We start from the raw sequence: 22552 nt of genomic DNA, 5'->3' as shown, positions 1-22552 counted from the left end.
GTGGCCCCTGCTTGCCACAACTAGAGAAAGCCCTCGCGCAGAAATTAAGACCCAACACAGACATAAATAAATAAATAAATAAATAAATAAGCCAAGCATTAAAAAAAAAAAAAAAAAAAAAAAAAAAACAGTCATGGTTGGAAAAATCAAGACTAACTCTGTCCTTCCATTTACTATGCACTTTAGTACCTTCTCAGTCATACGGGGGAGGGTGTAGAGAGGAGAGAGAACACAGTCGTTTTGGTGTCTGGGGAATCAAGTGGCTCTACCTGGTCCTCTCACTCTCAGGCACCAAAGCTCGAAGACTCCTCTAAGTAGAAACAGTGCTCCTCTCTTCACGCCCAGCCCTAGCAAAGCCCTGCTCTGTTCACTGGCCAAATCAATCAGCTCCACCACCACTTTCCCAAGACCCTTCCAGAACTGACTTCCAGCAAAGGGCAGAAAGCGCTCCTTAACAAAATACATGGAAGCCCTTCTGAGACGGATGCCAGAGAGACATGCCCAAACACCCCAAAATGGCACCAGCCCCTGCTCCTCACGGCTCAGTGCCCCAAAAGCTCAGCCCAAAGGTGTCACAACAATGTGACCGATCGTTAAGTCACCATTAATGTATATGTTCCCTGCAGATGAAACACAGACCTCTGCATCACCAAGAGGGGACATGGGTAGGGTCTTTGAAGGAAGCCTGCACAAGAAAGCCCTTTTTAAAAGTTCATTTTCATCTTTCTTTTTTACAGTGATCTTCTGCCATGGTGGAATGTAAACACCACAGGAATAGACAGAATCGTGAATTAAGGATTTGGATGCCTTGCTTTAGAAGTAATCTTCAAAGAATGCACATCCCAAACATCAGAGTCGCACCACAAGGCTCTGAGCTGCTTGTCACTGCATGGAAAACAGCACAGGTCACACCTATTATTACCAGTCGGGTCCTGAATTGCTTTTAAAAATCAATAGAAAACATGTTCTTACATCTCATCTACTTGGCAAGAGGGCAGATTCAGAAAGTGCTCGTCTTTGCCCAGAGAAGAAACCATTTAAAGGACGTCCCCCGCAAAAGTTCCCAGCAGTGGGCATAAATAAGAACTGTTTTCGGTGATCACTCTGCTCGATGCTTCCCCAGGAGAAGGCACTGCAGACTAGTGCCTTCGTGACCTGCTCCCCTGGCCCTCCCCCGGCCTTCACCTGGCCTTCTACTTCCGCTCCCCAAGAAGGCACAGGCAGCTGGGGCTGTTCTCCAGGGCACCCAGCAGCTCCCTCTCTGTTCCTTTGACCAAATCTAAGTAATCACAGCCACGAAATAAACAGCACAGTGGAAAGAGAGGTTTTATGGACAGGGATTGGGGATTTCCACCGGGACGCAGCCCCTTGCTATGAGCGTGGGTTTTGGTAAGTCACCTGGCACTCTGAGCTCCAGGTTCCTTGTTTGGAAAATCGGACAATGACCCTACCTCACAGAACTGCTGAAGATTCAGTGAGAAAATACATGTGAAGTGACCCGTAAAACACATGCCACAGTGGAGCAGTATGGCATCCTTCCCCTCCTCCCCCTCATCTCAAGCATTGGTATTAGTACTCACAGCTGTAATGCAGCATTCATTTCCAAACATTTAGGAGCACAGTGCTAGGCACTGATTCAATGTTTGCCGAAGAGTTACAGGGAGAGGGTATTTGATCCATACAGCTCATCTTCTTCAGGAAAACTCAGGCAAGGGCATCCCCAAAACCCAAAGGCAAAACCCGTGAAATAAGCTGAATGTGCCTTTGTGAGCGCAGGACCCAGAGCATCCTTTAAGATTAAATCTGTATGAAAAGCACAGAAAGTCAAATGCTGAACCGTACATTAATTATGCACAACCAAAGATATGGGAGAGGTTAAACCCACATTTGGCTGCAAAGTGAGTTCTTTTATTTGATATGAAATCTGCACATGGTGATGGTTTGTCCTTCCTGCTTAATGTCACCAAACTTCTGGGGAGGGGTGCTAAAAAGGCAAAAGAAATAGACAACCGTTTCCTCAAGGGTCTTCCTTGTTAAAGAATGAAATCTAATAGGCATAAGAAGTAATGGCTTCTCAGAACCACTGCTGGCCAAGGTCAAAAGTCAAATGCACCTGGAGCAGTATTAATAACATCTTGTCCCACTTGCTCAATTAGGGAGTTATGAAGAGTATTTCTAACTCATGTGGAATTAGTGGTTTATACGATGAAAGCTTAGAAGTCTCTTTCTGAGCATATACACTCACTGCAGCTAGACCTTTCAAGAACATCTCCCCAGTTTCACCATATAGAAATTTGAAGACTTATTAGCCATCCAAGCTTTGTAGGTTTTCTGTTTTGTTGTTAGTTTTGCTTTGTTTTGTTTGAAGCTACATGGTCTTAAAATCAAAGATGTGTTGATAAATTGTGACAATGCCCTTGTCATCTTCTACTATTTTCTATCTGGTTTGAATTCAAACACAAAGATTCAGCCACCACACTACATGTGGCTCTTGCATGAATAGGCCAGGTCAGTTCTGCCCGGTTTTGATGTGTGGGGTGCCAGAAAAAAGTCTCAGTGAGTCGAGGCCAAATAAAGGATTTGTGGGGCTACTGTTGCCCAGAGTGGAGCCTTCTGATACTGTCACCTGCTCTGCAAAGTGACAGGTTCTCAGGAGGATAAGTATCTGGAATTACTTCTGTGATTGTGGCCAGGAATACTCTCTAATTTTGCAAAATGTCACCAAATTAGGACAACCTGGAGAAAACCAAGTAGACAATAAATAAGGTTTGCTAATGTTTAACCACTTCTCCAAATTTATTTCATTAACTATCACAACAGAACTGGAAACGGCCACCTGGACCAGCTGCTGGGGTCCATGGACATCAGCACCATCTACAAAACTGAACTCTCAGAGTGGGGCCCAAGAAGAGGAATGTTTAACAAGCCTCCCAAACTATTCTCTTATCTGCCTAAGTTTGAGAGCGATTGGGCAGGCACACCTTCCTCATTTTACAGATAGGAAAACAGATCCCGCTGGGGTCATAAAGTGCCAAAGTGACTAACCAAGCAAGGGCCAGGACCCAGATTTGTGCCTCCATCCTACGTTCGACTCTGAAGTGTATACTGGCCTGCCATGAGGGCACACAGTTGGGTCCCCATGAATACATATTTGCATTCACACAAACAAATAGCTGGAACACAGCAGCTGAACAGGAAGCTGGCAACTGGGAGGCCCCAGGGAAGAGAGGCTGGAAGGCAGACGTGAATAAACCCAAGCCAGAATCTCATGAAAAGCCAGGTTCCTCCCAGCCCTCTGCTGGGAGGCGGGACTCCCCTCCGTAATTAGAAGTTAATAACAACAGGTCGTCACCAAGAGGCACAACACCAAGGGATTTCTTATTTTACCTGATCACAGAACCCATTCACAATGAAAGCCTCACCCTCAAAAAAGTTTTGGCTTTGAGTGGTAGTGGTCTCAAGCCTCCCTCGTAGAGTCTTACGATCTTTATTGTTTTTAAGTAATTAGCAGACTTCCTAACTCATTGAATGAAAAAGAAAAAAGCAGCCAACTAGATAGCAAATAGTTTTTAGTACAAGAGGTCTATCAAATCACAAACAATTCACTGGGAAATTATTCTAAATCATTTCAAAAGACCCACGTTCCTAATTCTTTTTTTTTTTTAATATTTATTTATTTATTTGGCTGTGCCGGGTCTTAGTTGTGGCACACGGGATCTTCGTTGCCATGTGCAGGATCTTTAGTTGCAGCATGTGGGCTCTTAGTTGTGGCATGCAGGATCTGGTTCCCTGACCAGGGATCAAACCCATGCCCCCGGCATTGGGAGCGCAGAGTCTTATCCACTGGACTACCAGGGAAGTCCCCTAATTCTTTATTAAGGTTTTATTACTTCCCTCTCCTATCCCGAACCCCTCCTGCAAGTGCCAGACACCCTGTGGGGTGAGGGTGGGGGACGGTTAGTGGCTGGTAAGGCACTGACACACCAAGGGAAGAAAAGGAGAATTCTGTCCTCAGGGAGCCTGCAATCTAGTAGAGGAGAAGAGATGCACATGGGAAGAAGATACTCCATTTAGTTCGCAGAGTAAACAAATAACATGGGTCAAAGGGAGAAATTTTATACAGTGGAAGAATTCTGTGGGACAAACAGGTGGAAATGGAGACTTGTGGGACAGTCCTTCCCAGATTCACACCCATCTTTTATTTTTCTGTGGAATTCTCAGTTGCTGTTGACTTGTTGGGGGGAGGAGACAAGCATCTCCAACACTTTCAGAAAAGAGATTCTGCAAGTCGCACGAGCATCACAAAGCTCCCCAAGATGGCAGTCACTTGGGCAACAGGGTGTGACACAGGTTTAAAGTCCTCTCTCCCCTTCTGCAATCACGCTCCGTGATTCGAGTGTCTCGTTGAAGCCAGTGGGGTGGCTCCACCTCACTCATCATTCAGATGAGCGCCTCACCAATCAGGGAGTCAAGACGGCATCTTCTCCAGGCCCCACGGCTCCTCTGCCCAGGGACCCCCATCAAGTGCTGCCAAAGACGTGAACGCAGAGCCGCTAACGACTCTATCTGTGTTAATCAGGGCCCCACGCAGCTGGCTCTCAGCAGCGACAAAGACCCCGATGAGGGCTCTGTGTGCCCAACGTACTGATGTCAAGGGAGAGGCCGTGGCGGAGACTGCGTGGCCAACCTCGGACGAGATGGCCCGGGCAGAGAAACGGATTGAGAGAAGAGGCCTCCATGGCCACAACACAAGCCAGAGGAAGCACACTCGACTGAGCAGTGCCCCAAAAGGGGGAGAAACTCGGCAGTAACACTGACATACTTTCTATCTAGAGACAACCACCCTTCTAAATCTCCATCATGGCAACCTCTTGGTAGTTCGGAGAAAGCCACAGCTGCAGCTTCCATCTCTAACCAGGAACAAAGGGCGCATCATGGGATGACATGACATCGTTCTCAAAGATCATGGATAAACTCCCAAATACATATTTTCCTTTGGGAAAGTAGCCGCCTTTCAAAAAACATTTGTTAATTGGCCGCCTTTGCAAGCCACTGTTCTAGGTGCTGGAAGGAGAGTCATCAAGGAGCCTGAAGGGGCCCTGGCCTTGGGGACTCTGGTTCTAGAGGAGGGAGGTAGACAGAATGCATGCTAACACTCGATGCAATCAATTAAGATAAATCCCGTGAAGAAAATAAAATAGGACCATGAGCTGGGAGGTGAGCAATGTGGCGTACAGGAAGAGGGAAGCCAGGAAAAGCCTCTCTGAAGAGGCGGCCTTTGGCGGGACCTGAGGGATGAGCAGAAGAGACCAGGTGAAGGGTGCACACGAGAGGGTTCCAGGCAGAGGAAATAGCCACGCCAAAGGCCTCAAGTGTGATCAAGCCTAGCACACCCAAGGAACTGAGAAAGGGCCAGGGGGCAGACCCTAGCGGATGATGCGGAGCAGAGAGGAGATGGGGAGAGCAAGGTATGAGGCAAGGCCATGATGGCCCCATCCATCAACACGAGTTTGTCAAAACCCTTCTCAACTGGATTTTTACCTCCTAGTCAGCTCAGTGGCCTCAATTTCAGCTTCAGCCTGTTCTAAATCTTTTAATGTTCTTTATGGGCATTTCCCAAAAGGAAAGAAACACCTGTCTCTTCAAAAAACAAAAACCTCTGGGCAACCCTGAGGCCGGATGGGCACGGCCCTCTTTACCACCTCTCAGGTGGGTCCTATCTCTGCCTCCTCTCCTGGTCAGGTGCTGGTCAAGGTGTTAAGTAGCCAGATACCCCCTAGAGGGAGAGGCGTCTGGAGGACACTGACGCTTATGGGGCAGTGAATGATGAGAGCTCTCCCTCAATGCAGCAGTCTGGAAGCCTTTGTCCAAATAGAGGAAAGGTGAGGCCATTGCGGGCAGACATCTGAGTTTTGAAATTCTTCTGTAATTACGGCTTTAGTCAAGAAAATGCACATGAGTTCACAGGATGATAAATATTAGCATGCTTCTCCAAGTTCAAGTGAATTGTCAATAAGACAATTAAAGCAGCATCAATAATTTGCACTGTATGTTATTATCTGCTAGTCTAAATCCCAGGCTTTTGTGATCTCCGGAAAACAAAGGAGGACAGGCAGCGGTGATACAAATACTTTTTGCACAAGTGAGAGATGTAATTCTGCATTAATATAACAGCACAGGACCTGGGGGGTGGGATGGAGTGTTCTTAAGTGGGGTATGAAAGACGTGGGGTAAGGAAGAATGGACTAGGTGAAAAGTACCATTACAATGGAAAATTAGCAAGCCTGTGTCTAAGGTGGATCAATCACTCATATCACGTGGCCCCAGTCAATAGGAGCCTGAATAAGTGCTAACATTGACCTTAATCAACTGACAATTGCTACTCGGAAATCAGAAATGCTAGATTCTTCTAAAAGAAGAGGAAGCTACGTGAAACTTTGGGTGAAATTAATGAACATGAATGAGCATGGCCTTTAAGACTGTGTGTGTGTGGTGGGGTGGATTCACTGGCGGTCCAGTGGTTAGGACCTGGTGCTTTTCCTGCCAGGGCCCATGGCCAAAAAAACAAACAAAAAGTGTGTGTGTGTGTGTGTGTGTGTGTGAAGAAAATAAAACAGGACAATGATACATGTATACACATATATACGTATACATGTATATACACATATAGATATATGTGTATATACATATATACACACATATACATATATATTCATATACAGATATGCATACATACATATTCATTTATATGAAAACCATATAGTATTGTGCTGAACGGGAATTTGGAATGAACTCTCTCTTGAATACAAAGTACATGGCAAAACTTTTTCATTGTTCCCTAAGACAAAAACCTACACAATGCAATCTCTATACATCTGCAGAATCAAAAATCGTTTTCCTCCAAAAATAACTTGCAAAGCATTAAATGCACTGGAATGAAAGTAGACATTAAAACTACTATTTGTTGACACTTTGTGATTTAGGATTGAAGAGAGAAGTTTTCTCCAAATTAATGAGCCAGACATAATAGAGCAGTGTCAAAATATTGATTTTATTTTATCCTACCTATTGTTGGCACTCTTTTATTAGTTGGAGAAAAATATAATTTTTTCATTAGAGTTATCATTTGTTATTATTACAGTATTTGCTATTTATTATGGAAAAGAAATCTTATGTCACTTTTCAAGATTAATATAGAACAATCACATGGAAAGGCATGACAGAGACGAAAATAAAATACCAAATGCTTCCCGGACAATACTATAGGCTGAAATATTTCTTAAAAGGAAAAGGAAGAATTGTTGTTTCAAATTTCATAAAGTATACATAAATTTAGAGCTATATTTATATACTTGGATAAAATATTCCAACTAAAGCTTAGAAATTAAAATGATTATATTCATGCTGATAGAGCTTACTTTATAATAATCAAATTGATGAGTGGACAATAGCCAACATATATTCACAGAGCTGAACAGATAAAATGGGGGAATACCACTTACCAAGGTCTGTTCCTTTATTCTAAAGAATTATTTTTTATAGTGCCCTTAAATGTTTTTTCTCTTAATTCATCAGAGATTTTTGCTAAGGAAGGGGAAATATTTAAGCAACTTTTCTGAAAGTGTAATAAGTCACTCATTTGTTTCCATAATTTTTCTTTTGAGGCATTTACATTTTAATATTTTACATCAAAGTTATCATGATGTGAAATATGATATATATGCAGGATGATATGGAATGTTTACAGTTATTTAATGAAATTTACTTAACCATTTAAAACCAAATGAAGAGAAAAAAAGCTCAGTATCCAAAAGAGCCAGGACATACTTCATTTTCCACTAAACAATTAAACTAAATTAAATTTAAAAGTTACCAATGTAATCATGTAAGTAATGAATCAAAAGGACCAGGCATGTAAATGTATACTTTCAAGTTCTATAGCAAAAACTCCTCTTTGGACTTATAGGTGACATAAACAAGTACTTAGCTGTCCTGCCACACTGTCCCTTTCCTGAAAGGGAAGGTGTTCATGACCCCCAGAATGAGCTCGGAGGTGAGAATCTCCTCAAAAATCCCAAGACACCTGAATCAAGTACAAACTTGAGGTGTCTCCATGGAGGCAGAGGCCCTGTGGTGACGTTGTCCCTCATCACCCCAGCACTCTGCACACTGCCTGCCGTGGGTGCACACTCAGGAACAAAGGTGGGAAGGGATGGAGGGAAGCATGTAACCACCGTGGCCATGCACAGGAAAGAAAGGGGAACTCTGAGATGCTGGTGCAAACTCAAGCTTTATCCTCTCTGCTCTGAGACTGCATGAAGTATAAACAAGTCTAACCAAACAAAGTACAAGAGAACTATGTAGTCAGGGGACACCCCCTAGAGTTGGGGTTGGGGGCAGAGGGGAGCCAGACATCACAGAAGCACTTGTGAATCTCAGCAGAACCTAAAATGTAAGAGAGCTTACCTAAGTTTTGTCTTTGCAACTAACTTTATATGCACTTAGTGCCTGGTGCAGAGTAGATGTTCAGTGGATATCTGTGGAATGAATGAATGAATTGTATAGAGAGAAGAACAGATGGAGGGTAGGAGGGAAGGGCCACCTGGAAGGAAGATATTGACTTTGGATGGCAGAGAAGGCCACAGCCTCCAGTAGACACCCTCCAACAGAAGTGCCCCTCAACAGGCCGTGCCCACAGCAAACTGAGGGAGTGGCCCCAGCTGGAAGAAGTCTCCTTCCCCAAGTAAAGAAAGAAGACTGCACTGTTCTTTGGGGGAGCAGTGCATACCCAGCTCCAGCCACCCTGGCCTTCTTTCTTCTCCTCCACCCATCGAGATCCTTCCAACCTCAGGGCCTTTGCACATGCTGTTCCCTCTGCCTGGAAGTTTTCCCTACCCCTTGCTTTACTGGTTCCTTCCCACCTTTAATCCCCCAAGAACAGCACTGACCACCTAGTTGAAGAGGCACCTCCCCACAGCCCTCTGTCCTCTTCCTTCGGTCTTCATGTCACAGTGGAAATGATAAATACCGTGTCTCTCTTGTGACTCCCTCTAGAGCCGCAGGAACCATGGATGCCGGGTCCACTGCTGTGTCCCCAGCACCTAGCACAGTGAATATCTGCAGGATGGACAAATCTGAGAGAACAAACTGCAGAGCATGGCGACACTGCCCAGAGTGGTATGAAGGGAGGAGTGTGACAGGAAAGCAGCCCCCGCCCCCTGCCAAGGGCGCTGCTCCACCGCATACGACTCCACCTGAAGAAGAGGAATGGTTCATGAGGCTCAGAAGCCTCGACTCTCCAACTGCTGTATGTGTTCTAGAAAGTCCCACTTCCAGAGAAGGTCCAGGCCAGGTGTCCCAGAGCCCCAGTCCAAAGGGTACATGCAGCCCACCAGTCACAGGCACAGGTCCATTCAGAGAAATCCCAGCAATGCCATCTACCAGCTACGTGACCTTGGGCAAGTCACGCTATGTGGATATGCCTCAAAAAGCAGAGTGTTCTAAGGATTAAATTAAATGATATCTTGCATTTTAAAGCCCAAGGTCACCTATGTAATAAGCACTCAATAGATGCTAGATGTTTATTTACAGGACCTGATCTTGGTTTCAAATTCCCTGCAGGAAGGTGGGATCTTTTTTCTTAATATAACATCACTAGGGTACTTTCCAAGGATGACTGACATGTTGATTTTGTCATAGATTCAGGATCCCCTCCAGAGAGGAACAGCCAACCCAGAATTCCACCCTTTCCCCTGCAGGAAAAAGTAAAAGAGTTATGTTCAACTCCCCACCTCTGTCTTGGGTGACTCATCTTGAATGCAATGGCCACAAGTTCAACTCATTAATTTTATACTTCGTGCGCAAGCATTTGACTCCCTTGAAATCAGCTAGTGAGTGTATTCAAGTATGCAAATTAGGTGAGCCTCTGATATATGTGTGTGTGTGTGTTAAATCTGGAACCTGGATCCTAAGGCATCATCTTCACTGCCTGCACTTGTGCTTTTGTCCTGGTATAACAGCCCCAAAAGTGATTCTGCTCTCCTTCACACCACTAATCTGCCTAGGACACGGAATACATTTAATACATATTTTTTAAAAGATTGAGTGAATGAATGAATGAACAAATGAATGAATGACAGCAGTGTCTCCTTGGGACCTTTGGCTTGGGTTCAGGGCAAAGATGAAGAGCAAGGCCCACCAAGATTCCCGCAACCAGTGTGTGGTATTGGGGTGTGTGTGTGTGTGTGTGTGTGTGTGTGTGCGTGTCCTGGAAACACAGTGTTAACATCTGATGGATTGGAATGAGAATGTTTGTTTAGTAAATACTTAAACCCTCCCCCCCTCCCCCGCTGTACCCTTCGTCAAACTCAGCTGACCCTCTAAAATGCATCTTCTGAAACATATAGGAAATCAATCAGCTGATACTTATTGATCCCCAGGTAAATAACTCCAAAGACCAGCCAGGGAAACAAAGGAGGAATGACACTTCACTAGGCTCTGCAAATGATTGATGGCTATAGTTTGGGGTAGGGTTTACATTCCTAAAATATTTAACAAAATGTATAACACAAGTAATAATATTAGCTGGCCATTTGTAGAATAGCTGGTCTCTGGGATCATTCATTAATCATTTTCTCTTTTAATCCTGATGACTCAGTTAGGGAGGAAAAATTATTCCAATTCTACCGATGAGAAAACTGAGGCTTAAAGACAGAAAATGCCCTGCTCTCAAACAGCTTGTAAGTGGTGGAGCTGGGTGTCGAGCCTGGTCCCATTTGACTGGTCCTGAGCTCTTTATCACTATGTTACACTGCTTAAAAACAAAAACAAAAAAATGCTTCTGGCTCTTCCTCATTTACAAACTTGATGTTTCCAGCTCAGTTAAATAAGCATCTTAATCATGAAATGAAGGAGGGAACATCCCTAAAAGTTAAATAATGCAAAAAAAAACCTAACTTATAGATATTGATATATCAAGCAAAGCATGTACTATGTAACCACTGTAAAAATTTAATTAGCAAATAAAATGCACACAAAGAATTCCCCCATAAACACTCCTTCTGGAGCAATGATACAGTAAATAGAAAGGAGCACAAAGTTTCCTTGTGTTAACCTAAGGGTTAACAGCTGGCTGATGATAGAAATTAATCAAAGGAGGGGCCCCCAGCTCCCCAGTGCAGCAACAATTCGATTCGCCTGCCTTGGAGATGGAGGTGGGCAAGCACAAATATCTGCACATTTAAGCACAAATTATCATATTAGAATTCTCATCGCTCAGCCCTGATTTCTGGAGAAATAAGTGCTCCAGCCCCAGCCTCCCCAGGTTGCTGGGCCCCTTCACAACGACCTCCACAGGAGGCCAGCCTCTAGCAGAAGTGAGTCAAAGAGACGGATTCTAACTGGAAAGTCTGTCCCAAGGAATGAAGCAGCTGGAAACCACTCCTTCTTTAGATCAATGAACAAATTATTTTATTGAAGGTGGTATGTGGAGATCACACACAAAAATTACATGATTTTTATCGGAGCAATATTATCATGCAAAGGGAGAGAAAGTTTTCAGAACAGCAGACCCCCGTTGTCCCCAAGATCCACACATGGGCCTGGTGTTTGTCACCTGAGCAGCCAGGCTCCTGAAAAAAACATCTCACACGGATCTAACTCCTGTCAACCTTTTGAGACGGGGGGGAAAAATGTGAGGATCAAGTTGCTGGTATCACTGAGATAAAAGGGCAGCATGTCAAAATGCAGCCAGTTCTTCCGGAAGGGTTTTGAAAATGGTACGTACTCTAATATCTGCAGTATATTACTTGACCTCACCAGACAGCCATCGCTAAAGAATAAACATGCCAACAGGCACGGCATGCACAGACCCCCAAAAGACAGGCATATCACCACTCGTTACATCACAGAAGCATTGTCACGGGAAATGCCAGTCAGATGACCAGATCCTGGATGAGGCCACCATTTGTCACTCAGAAAGCCACTGTGTCTTCCTTGGGGTGGCAGCAGTTATTCAAGGGGAAACTGCCACCTTACAGCCTTAATCAATACATTTTTAGATGATGCAAACGTGCGTATCATCTTACCTGTATTTCTTCTACCTCCAAAACATGTTAGATGAGAATTTTAAATGGGACTAAAATTCTGACGGCCCCACCACCACCAAACTTCAACAAAGGCTTTTTTAACATACTTTCAGAATTCATGTGCAAAGGGTGAAACAGCTGAAAAGGAGGAAATGGGCGGGGGTTGGGGGGGGAGGGAATGAAACAAAACAAAACAAAAAACACACAGAAAATAGATATTAAGCTGTCAAATCAATGATCTCAGAAAAGAATTGCAGACAGGCCGTCTGCTGTTTTGCTTCAGAAATGGTGCCTCCAAAGTCCACGAGAGCTCCTGGCAGGGCTGGGCTTCCGATGGCTCAGAGTAGCCGGGAGGACTTGGGGAGACCTACTGGCTGTGGGGACCAGCACAGAGGCGGCCCTCCACCATCAGGGAAGTTTCAGCTGCACAGATTAAATCCTTTCATGTCGGCATGTGGCTGCTTTTCTCCCTCCCCACGTTCCCACATTCTGCACTTTTCCACCTTTTGAACTCTTCTTGGGCTATTGGAGCGGGATTGCCACCCACCAGCACTGACCCTCTTTCAGGTGGAAAACATTTGTGAATAAAGTTTCTCAGATGCTGCGGGAATCCTGCACTGAGTTTAACTGCCAGATCCAGCCATGTTTCATCAGTGATATGCTCTCTGCTCGGTGCAAATTTAAGGCCGCTGAAATAGCCACTTGGCATCAATAGATTACAACCCCCAAACTGCGAGCCCTGGCCGAGGATGCAAAATAATTAAAGCACTTTAGCTGTAATTTCGATAAGATTTCCCACCCCCTTCAATAGGCTTCATGGAAATGACAGCCTTTCTGTAATAATTTGGAAGGCTTTGCCTGACTTGACTTTAATAGATTTTAATAGAGAATTTAAAAAAATTTTTAAAGAACAAAAAACATTTTTGTGCCACTTTTTTCTCTAGCCAATAAGGAATAAGTGTTTCCAGATATTTTGAAAGATAAAATTAAATAATCAAGCTATTCAAAGCGATTAAATTCCATATATAATATCTATGTGGCCTGTGATCTGTTTGCTTCTCTATAGTTGATGCAGTTTAGCTGATACAGTTTCCAAATATTTTCTCCCTCTTGAAAACCAATTTACAACAATGCATATGTTCTCCAAGTAGCAAGTTCTGGTTTACATTTTTAACTTTCATGTGAAAGGCGAGTCACCGTGACAGGGAAGGATGATTGTGTTCACAGTCCTGAGTACTGCGTGGGGAAGCAGGGGTGCAGGCGAGGTGGGCAGTGTGAGCTCCCAGGCTAATGAGGCTGCCTTCAAATCCTGGCTCCGCCATGCTGGAGCTTGTGGCTGCAACAAGTTGCCACAACTCTCAGTTTGCCCACTGGTGAAACTGCACCAAGGGATGCCCTTGACTGTGTTGTTAAAAGGACTATATAAGACCATGCATCCAAGGTGCAGAGTGCAGGGTCTGGCATGAGGCAAGCATCCAATGGCAGCCATTGCAGGTGTCGATGTTCTGGCCAGCTCTACACACCTACACAGAGGTGCCCCAGACCTTGCCTCCTCAGGTACTTGGAAACTACAGGCATAAATATTCACTGAGAACCCTACGATCTAGCCCTCCATAAGCCAAAATCCCATCCAAATCTACAGGAATTATTTTGGAACCTCAGACGTGCAAGTGAGAACATCACTGTAATTAAAGCTGTATGGGCATTTCTGTGATTAATCTCAATGTTAGGGACTCTGTGGGTTGGCTTTTACAACCTAAAGAGTGTTACTTCATCCTGTCTATGTGTATGGGTGAATGTGTATTTGATAACAAAAAACCAAAGGCTAAAAGATCGGGAAAGGGGATGATGGTCCCAAATGGATGGACAGGGTGAAGTGTGGAATGAAGCCCTGGGGAGCTGGCAGACCAGCCTCCGGGCTAAAGAACTAGCTGGCAGAGAGAGAGAGAGAGAGAGAGCGAGAGAGAGAGAGAGAGAGAGAGCAATAGACAAGCCTACCTCAGTAATCAAAGACCAGCTAAACACAGCACAGCTAATCAAAGCTGTAATGCCTTGATATAAAACGTTCAGGTTAATGTCAGCTCAAGCCTACGGTGATCATTTTTCCTGTGTCAAAAATGGCACAATTTTCTCATTGTAAAACTACAGAGTAAGAATAGGTAGGTAGAGGAGGGGGGACCCTACAAACTGGCCCTCCTTCCTGCATCTCCTAATGCCTTCAAAGCATCTGAATGACCTTCCTGTCACTACCCATCTGGAGGCCCCACCTGGAGGTCTGTGTCCCTCAAAAAGGACTTGTTCTGGATGCCCAGGACCTTCTCTACCTGGTGTCAGGAGGCTGTGGATGAGCTGATCGGGTCGATGATGGAAATCTCAGAGGTTTTGCAGTGAGTGTGCCCCCAGGACGGGTAGCTGGCCATGGATCAAGGGAGGTGTTCTGAGCAGGAGAGGGATCGAGCGTGCCAAGTCCAGAGGCAGACTGGATGGGTTCTGATCCTGGACCCTCCACTCCCCTCTCTCAGTGTCTGAGATTACCTTCCTCAAATTTGGGACAAATATAGTACCTGCTCATAGAGGGGTTGGTTGTAAGGATTAAACAAGTCGAGTGCTTAGAACCCATGCCTACCGCGTAGTAAGTGCACAAAAATAAGCCACTGTCATCATCCTGACAGCAGGAAGCCCAGCCTCAACTCGGAGCCTGAGAACTGTTGCTTTCCACTTCTTGGTTTGCATATCACAGTCAGGGAGCCCAGAAACACAGTTCTTACTGGCAGGGCCATTTCCAGTGTGTAACTGATATAAAAACAGTCAAAGTCCAGCCCCACACCTCCTCTCCAGATACCCTCCACCCAGGTATTCTTCTACTGTGGACATTCTCCCTCCTCTTGGACCCCCTAGGTCTGCCCCCATTTGGTACAGGCAGGCCCTGGTGTCTCAGGGCACTAGGACATGTGTGTCTCCCCATCAGCCTGTGTACTCCCAGGGGGTCAGACCTCCCTGGCACATAGAAGATGTGGGAAATGAACCTGATTTTCCCCCAGGGGATGTATGGAAATGTCTGGAGACATGTTTGATTGTCACAACTCAGGGCAGCTACTGGCATCTAGTGGGTAGAGGTCGGGGATGTTGCTAAACATCCTAAAACACACAGGACAGACTCTACAACAAATGGGTAACATCCCTAGTGTCACAGTTGAGAAACCCTGGTCTAGAGAAACAATGTTCAGGCTAGTCTGGTAAGTTCCACCAAAGGCCTCACCTGGATCTTGTCTCTTAGGGCAGATAAACCTGACCTCTAGCATACTCAGAGGCTGTGAAAAGCCAAGTGCTCAATGCCCTCTGTAGTAGCAAAAACCCCAATATAAGAGAAACCAAAGAGCTACAATGATTTTTTTAAAGGGAAAGTTGAGCGGGTGGTATCCTCAAGCAGCCAACAGAGCCCACAAAACCAGCCCTGACCTCTGCACGATGAAGCCCAGTGGCAGATGGTCAACAGAAGCCTGATGATGGCATAACTGGTCGGGAAGTCCCCACTCCCACCCAGGCACTGCTGGTGCCCAAGCCAGGTGGCTTGCTGAGTGGCCCACCTTCGTGAGGTGGCTTCCATCCATGTCTGCCTTCACTGGGGGGGCAGGGGGGGAAATATATATATATATATATATATATATATATATATATATATGATCTAGGAAAGGTAACCTGCATTCTTTAGGATCCATCTTCTGAGTATATATGTCCCCCTCCACTTTGTGATTCCTTCAGCTCTTTTAGCCCCGACCCCTCCACTATGCACATACACTGACAAACTCAGTAATCTACCCTGGGTAGTACACTCTGAGTAAATAGGAAATCATAACAGCTGCTTCTAGCAGGAACACCCTCCCCAGCACATGCACACACGTGCACAAGCGTCATACACTCTCACACGCTCACACACACACTAGCATCACCACAATCAAGACCCTGGGGGGCCACTCCCTGGCTTAGCTCGATTTGACTGCACACATGACTCCCTAGCTTAGCTTGGCTCTCACCCTCTAAGGGCACTCAATGCCACCAAGCATGGCCCAGACAATCCAGGCCTGAGCAATCAACCCTTTCCTTGATAAAAGGCCTCTCTCTCAACAACTCCCAACCAGGTACCACACAACCAGGTAAAACACACAGTGAGCCCCACCAGCCAGACCTTCCATCCCCATCTTGCCCTGGGACTGCTCCTTTCCCTCCAATCCCTCTGCTGTCCTGCCATGACACGTCCTGGAAGGGGGCACGTCCTGGAAGGGGACACGTCCTGGAGGGGGGAGGCCAGTGTGCATGGCAGGCACGGCTTCACCAAGAAAGCTCCTCACAAGTTCCTACTAGCAAAGATGAGTCTCTCCCATGTCAGTGAACTTGTATTTTGCTTTTAGACTCCAAAATCCAGCTTTCACTGCCTGGGAGATGGCATCAGGTCACCTGACTGCCAGCATCCTTCCAGCCCAAATCTGTCTCATCTGGAGACAGGATGAAGCAGGGCTGAGCACTCTCACCTGCTCTGGGTCCTGGCAGAGGTTTTGTGGGGGACTCCTGTCCTCAGCATGGACAAAAGCTGACCTACAAAAAGCTCACTTCTGTTTTTAAACTTGCATCAAGTCTCACTTTAAATAAGGCTGAGAACAAAATGCAAGCTGATATTTCAGCTTACTTAAAAGGCTTATTAAAAACACTAAATCCAAAGACGTTAAAAAGCTATAATTGTCCTCATTCAAACTGGAAAAATAAATCTATTTGCTTTCTTCTTTTATGATCCTCTAAAAAAAAAAAAAAACTAAGTTCATCTATATTCTCATGAGCATCATTGCTGTCTTTCTTCCCTCCATTCAAGGCACTTTAAAAACACCTGTGCCATTCACAGCCAACTTTTGAGCAAAAGGCAACCACGTTTGGGGAAGGTTTTTTAACTCTGATTTCCTTACTCCAGAGATAAGCTCCTCTTGCTCAAAACTGAGACCGAGTTCAGAGTTCGTTTGAATGGGCTCGTGGATTTTATAGGTCTGATCTGACGGACATTTCTTTGGTTACCTAAGGCAGAGCAGACCACCTAACCCATCAGCTTTTCGGGGCTCAGCAGGCAAATGATTCCACATTTAAGCACCGCCTTTAGCGCCCAGTGGGCAGCTGTGGTTAGTAGGGCTGCACATCCTGGCCACCTCCCTGTCCTCTCCCATAATGGAGGTTACTGGCCTCCAGCTTGAACCAGAAGACAGCCCCAGCCAGCAGTTAACTTGCTGAGTTGTGAGATCTCAAGCCTGCTCAGAAGTTAAGCACTCCAGGCACAGGCCAAGATGGGTTTTCAGAGCAGTGGTCCAAGAGAATGCAAATTTATTGAAAGCGCTTTCTCCAGGTTTTCCATAATTACCATTTATGGCTCCAGGAACTGTTTCCCCGAACCCAGTTTAGGGTGAAAGCATTTTAGAGACTTTCTCTGCAGATGACATATGAGGTACTAACCTTTTTTCATGTGCCCAGATGTTAAGTTCATTTTCATCACATTTATGTAAATTTCATTTGAACGGTAAATCAAAAGAAATCTTAAATCATTGTACACTATTTAAAAATCCACACTAAATCCTGTTTACTTGCAGTGATATTAACATAAAGTCACAGTTAAGGGACTGAAGGTGGGAAGCAGATGTCACAATCCCTTCTTCCATGCAATGGCCCCAGAGAGACCTAGGGTCCCAGCAATCCGTCAGATCCAAATGTCTCTGTCTGGTCACAACTGGATTCAAGTGTTACTAGCTTAAGGGTATTCTATAAATAGAAGCCTTCTAAAAGTTTTCCAAACTTTGGGAACACAGGGGTCCCTCAGTCTAGGGACTTGCCATCCATATTAGTGTCTGGACTCAGGCACTGCAAAGTTCAAAGGCAGGAGCCCAGTAGTGGACCTCTGGCATCTCGCTCCCTCCTCAGTGGGGGAAAAAGTTAATTCCTAGGGCTCTGCAGGCCTGCATTTGTCAAAGCCCTGGACGTCAGTGCTATCATTACCAAGCAAATCAGCCAGGCGGTTAATGGTGGAATCAGGAGACATTTGCACTCCACTATCAGAATGACATCATAACTAAGGCAGCCTTCAGCCAGAAGCCCTAGGCTCTCCCTAAGCAGAGGCCAGAAGGTTGCCCGCTGCCCCCCTGCGACTCCCCAGGCCAAAGCTGAGTCCCCTGCCCCTTCCAGTCAGGCTGGTGGGTCCAGCTGCCAGCAAGTTCCCTAGCAAACAGAAAGTAGGGTTACAGTTTTCTCCCAAGAAAATCGACTTTACCCCCAGGTTCTGAACACTGTAAATAATAATAATACATTATTATGTATTTTTAATTTCAGATACTATAAAATCACTTTCCTGGACAGGCCAGGGTTGGTATTTTATGAATACAGCTACATTTTGGTTATAGAATTTATGGCATTTCCAACAGAACTGTCAATCTCTCGGTGACTCTGTCTTTAGCGAAGAAGCCCTGCACTCTCTCCTTCAAGCACTAGAAATAATGATGCTGGAGAAATGGGGGGGCGGGGAGGCAGCTAAGGGAGAAGCCCTTTCCGCTCTTGTTGTGCCTGCTTTTCTTTCTTTTTAAAGCACAGCCGATCACACACACACACACACACACACACACAACCAGGAACACAAACCTTAGAATAATGGGGGAGGCATTTGGCGACGAGCTGCATTCGCACCGCGGCGCGAGATGCAGCCGGCCCGGTTCGCTCTCTCGCTCGCAGCTCTGCCCTCCACAGCGGCGGGGACCGACAACACGCCCGGACCCGAGATGCCCAACTCCACCACGCCCCAAAGATCGCCTCCCGAGTCTCGCTACAGGTACACGCGTGGTCCAAACACCTCACCTGGCCCGAAAACTCGGGAGACAGAGGGGAAAAAAAGTTGTGCGAGCTGCCAGCCTGGAGCGCCGGAGCCCGCGGCTGCAGTCCTCCCGCCAGCGAGCAGCCCTCGGCCGAGGCCCGCCCGGCAGCGCGCGGCGTCCGGGCACCTCGCTCGCCGGCTGTGCGCGCTAACCTCGGGGCGCACCGAGGCCACGGCAGGGCACTTACTTGGCACTCGCTTTTGAGCGTGCAGGTCTTCGCAGTTTTCACTTGGGTTTTCAAACAAGTTTCAGGGAGGGAGAATGGGGGGGGTGCAAAAAAGAACGAGAAAAAAAAAAGATCCAATTATGCAAATGGCTCCGGACTGGGAGGCGCGCGTCGGGTCTGACGCCGCTACTGTACGAGTTCTCGGAGCAGCCCCGGGCCGGGTAGATTTATGGGGGCGCGTCACGGCTACGCCAGGTCCCGCCGCCGGAGCATCTCGAAGTTAATTAAAGCGGTAATGTCCACTTTCCCGGCGACCCTCCGTGCGCGGGTTTACTGTTTCAACCATCCAACCCGACCCGGGCGGGGGCGGGGGCGCTCTCCCCGCGCCTCGCTTCCTTCCCTCTTCTTGCTCCCCCTCTTTTTCCTCTCTTTCGTCTCTTTAAGTCGCCTGCCTTCCACTCAGTGAACAATGAACAAAGATGTGAGTGATGGGAAAAGATCGCCCCCTCCCAACCCCAGCAGTGAGCAAAGCCGGTCTTAAAGTAAAAATCCAGTTGCTAATATCAAACTGGGAAAGAAAACAGAGCCTTCCCAGTCTAACCTCCCCCCCCCATACACACACGCACGCACGCACGCTCACCCCACCCCAAGTTCACCTAAGCCTTGGCTGGGGGCGGGGGCGCAAGGCCAGGGCTCCAGGGGCTGCCCGACGCGCCCGGGACACCGCGGACAACGAACACCGGGGGTGGCGAGAAGTCGGACCCAGCCCGCTTCTCGCGCCCCTCCCCGCCTGCCCTCCCCCCAACCCCCTCCATGCGTCTACACCGGCAGCCTGGCCCCGCGGCCCGCTCGGGCTGCCCGGCGGCCGGATGCGCTCAGCAAACGCGGCCCCTGTCGGATTTCTGCTAAACTGCACAGCGGCGGCGGCTGTCGGGAGAAGGCGCAGGAGCAGCCGAGGCCGGCACCGCGCGCGCGCTCACCCCTCCCTCCCCATTGCCCCTACCCGCGGCCGGTCGGCCGCCCGCTCCCCGCCGCCTGCACCCCCGCGCGCCCACCCGCGCCAGCGGACCCTGCGGGCGCCCGGACCCACAGTCCAGGACGCCGCGCAGCCGCCGTATTTTCTGCTAAAGTGAAAACGAAGGCGGCTGACAAATCACGTCTCCTGTGAGGCACTCGTTAGACATAACAATATCCAGCAAACAAAACCCAGCCGTGGCTGCGACCGGCGCGCGGGGCTGGGACCCCGCCCTGCCCCTCTTCGCCCCCGGCTCTTTGCTCCGGCCTCCACGGTCCCCAACCCATCCCCAAACGATCGCCGACCCTCTACCTAACTCGGGGGTTGTGTGCACGTTCGCCCAGAGGCGGACAGTAGGAACGTTCACAATACAGAAGTGAAAAAAGGAGGGGGGGGGGGAGACAACTTTCCACCTGTCCCCAAAGAAAGCCCTGCAGGAGTTTCCTCAGAAGAGTGGGGTGGGAACAGATCTCTGCCCCAATCCATCCCCTTTTCTTTCTTTTTCCTAACTTCCCGGCGCCTGCGTTTCCACCTTCCACTTCACATACATCCATCTACATAGAGATATCTATCTTTTAAATTATTTGCAAAACTGCAACAGATGGGCGCGTCGAGATCTGGGCACTTTCCTACTCATCATCAAAGAAAACCTCCCCCCCCCTTTTTGCCTAAAATACATCCCGGTCCCACCTACGACTGTTTTCCTCAATTCTTCATCTTCAAAAAATAATGTCTTGAAGCAAACAGAAAGGTTTATCAGCAAAGACCATTTTCCCCCCAGTTATACATCTGGCCTGGAGCTTCCGTTGCCCCAAATTGCACTCTTGCCAGACGCCCCCAACCCTCTGTCTCCCCGCCTTCCTGAGGCCCCACGCCCGCACTCCCTCGCTCTGATTGGCCTCATTTCTTCCAGCCCAGGGCTGGCCGGCTCAGTTCTCTCCATAACCTGTTACTTATTTATTTCTTTATTTTTATCTTTGGCCCCCGGCTTGGCCCCAGGGCCTGGGCTAGGCTGGGGCTGTGCTGCGGGCGCCGCCTGCACTGGCAGGCGCCACGGCCTTTCCTGGGGTCGCGGGTTCGGACCCTGGCACCCCGGCCCCACCGAGCCCCCGGCCTTGGCCTCGCCCGGCTCCCCGGGCACAGGAGGCCAATGAAAACACAAAATGGCAGGTCTCAGCGGCCCTTGGCGCCCGCGAGTTTGACACACTGTAAGCATCAGCTAACTTTGATTAAAAAAATTACAAATTACCCTCTCTCCCCCCGGCGGCGGGGCCGGAATTCCGCAGCGAGCAGCGAAGGAAGAAAGGGAACGAGGGGCGCCCGATTCTCAAGCAGAGGAGAAAATGGGGAAAGTCACTTGAGCAGAAGTTTCTGCGGCCCCAGCCTCCCTGTCTCCATACGACTCCCCCCACCCCCCAGACCCTTTTGAAAGTTTCCCGGGTCCGAGAGCGGCTCGCGGGCCGCGCGCGAGTGAGGGGCGCGGGCTGGGCCCGGAGCGGGGCGCGGGGTCCCGCTGGCACGGCCGGCGCGAGGCCCGGCGGCTCCTTTTCAAAGTAACGGTCCCGGGACCGCGGGCGGGGGAGGCGGCGGCCCAGGCGCGGGTCCCGCTCGCCGCCGAAGTTCTCTAGCGCCATTCGATGCCGGGCTGCCGCCGCTTTCTCGGTTTCTTCCTCTTCCCCCCCCCCCGCCCGCTGACAGCTTCTCTCGCCAACGTCACAGCCACGGATATTTAATTAGACCGTATTTTTTAATCGCGATGGGGCGAGAAAGAACCCGGCGGCAGGCCTCGCGGAGATGGGGAGGGGGAGGGGATGGGGGCCCACGCCAAGAGTCCAAACTCACTTTGCCACCTCCCGGATGCCGGGGCCACCCCCCCGCCGCGCCCTCCCCGCCCCCCACCCCACCCCCGCGCCGCGCCCCGAGACCCCCCCACCTTTGTTTTCCTTACCTTAAACACTGAAACGCGGGCGTCGGGAGCAAACTCGGGCACGTAAACGGAGCGTTGTAAAAGATTGTGTTCAATGAATAATGAAACATGTCCACATGATTGACTTGATCATTTTCCGGGGCTGAGGGGGGACGGGCGCCCTGCTCGCGCGCCTCGCTCGCCCACTCGGCAGAGCCCTGCGAACTGTTCCCAGCCCAGCCGGGGCAGGGCGGGCTCGATTTTCGTCTGCCTCTTTTCAGAATCGCCCCGTTCATTGATACTCATCACCCAACCCCAGCAGACATCCCCATCCCCGGCTCGGCCTCCCCCTATCTGGTAGGTGAAATGCATTGTACCATTAAAAACGCTCTCCATTGTCGCCCTGGCATAATTCACAGCAACTAGATAGGTCTTGCGGCATTTAGCTTTGATGAGCCAGAGACTGAACCCTTGATATAATAATCT

The 22552-nt window shown here is 48.1% G+C and overlaps 1 protein-coding gene across 1 annotated transcript in view; it reads right to left on the bottom strand.

The window, feature by feature from the left end:
* Positions 1 to 22181, bottom strand: part of ZNF536 (zinc finger protein 536) — a gene marked incomplete at its 3' end in the record, with an annotated part of 283805 nt that extends 261624 nt beyond the window's left edge. The window contains exon 1 of the mRNA XM_081215811.1: positions 22109 to 22181. The remainder of the gene's footprint in view (positions 1 to 22108) is intronic.
* Between the last annotated feature and the right edge of the window lie 371 nt (positions 22182 to 22552).

This window comes from Mesoplodon bidens, assembly GCF_964165515.1.
Source record: "Mesoplodon bidens genome assembly, chromosome: 18".
Lineage (NCBI taxonomy): Eukaryota > Metazoa > Chordata > Mammalia > Artiodactyla > Ziphiidae > Mesoplodon > Mesoplodon bidens.
The sequence above is the reverse complement of the archived record's forward strand: the minus strand, read 5'-3'. Positions and strand labels throughout refer to the sequence as shown.